Here is a 1,348-nt window from a genome sequence, read left to right as displayed (position 1 = left end):
CAGGAAGAAGAATAAAATTACCTGCCCCTTATTCCTAAACTAACATGTATTTTCTTAATGGTCGGCGTATAACCTTATTTACACATATAATCATTTATACCATTATAAAAGAAACACAATCCACAGTTAAACAAGAACAATTTAAATAATAATAATAATGCTAAAGAATAAGAAAGAGAAGAGAAAAAAAAATAAAAAATCTCACTATTCAGATCACATTTTGATTTTCATACTGACTAAATATATTTTTTTTATAATTTTTTTTGAATTGATAAACACTGTTACATCCCTTAAGCTCGCTATAGAGAGAATTCCATAACTTTACACCAATAACTGAAGGACACATCTGTTTAAGTGTGGTACGTGCAAACTGATGTTTAAAATTGTATTTTCTCCTACTAAACTCACTTTCTAAATGAAAAAGATTTTGTAGTTTTTCTGGCAGTGTATTATTTCTTGCCCTAAACATAATTAACATTGTTTGAAACTTAACCATGTCTTCAAGTTTAATTATTCTAGATTTAATAAATAATATATTTGTGTGTTCTCGATAACTCACTTTATGTGTGATTCGTACAGCCCTCTTCTGTAGTATATATAATGGTTTTATATTTGTCCCATAAGTATTCCCCCATACTTCAACACAATAACTGATATAAGGTGAGATGAGTGAGCAGTAGAGTGTTCTCATTGCCTCATACTCTAACACATCCTTTACTTTATTCATAACAAAAATACTCTTGGACATCTTTTTTTTAACGTGTGCTATGTGCGATTTCCATGTTAATTTATCATCCATAATCACACCAAGAAAACGAAATTCATTAACTCTCTCTATATCAGCTCCATCTATTGTCAGTACTATATTTTCATCTAGTTTTCGATTGCCAAAAATCATAAATTTAGTTTTTTTCAGATTCAGTGATAGCTTATTTACATCAAACCATTTCTTTAGCTTTGTCATTTCATACACAATATATTCAGCTAGTTCCTTTAAATTATTTCCAGAACAAAAAAAATTTGTATCATCAGCAAACAAGACAAACTGTAATAGTTTTGAAACATCACAAATATCATTAATATATAAAAGAAAGAGTTTGGGCCCCAAAACCGAACCTTGCGGTACCCCACATTCAATCTTCATGAGCTCAGATTTGACATCTGCCAACTGCACATATTGTTGCCTATTGTGGAGATAACTACTCAACCATTCAAGAACCATTCCTCTCACACCATATGAACGTAATTTAGAAATTAGAATATTATGATCTAAGGTATCAAATGCCTTTTTTAAATCAATAAACACCCCTATTGTTAATTTCCTTTTATCTGTTGCTGTTGTTATTTC

This window comes from Notolepis coatsorum (assembly GCF_963971535.1).
Source record: "Notolepis coatsorum genome assembly, contig: SCAFFOLD_212, whole genome shotgun sequence".
NCBI lineage: Eukaryota > Metazoa > Chordata > Actinopteri > Aulopiformes > Paralepididae > Notolepis > Notolepis coatsorum.
Note: the sequence above shows the minus strand (reverse complement) of the source record.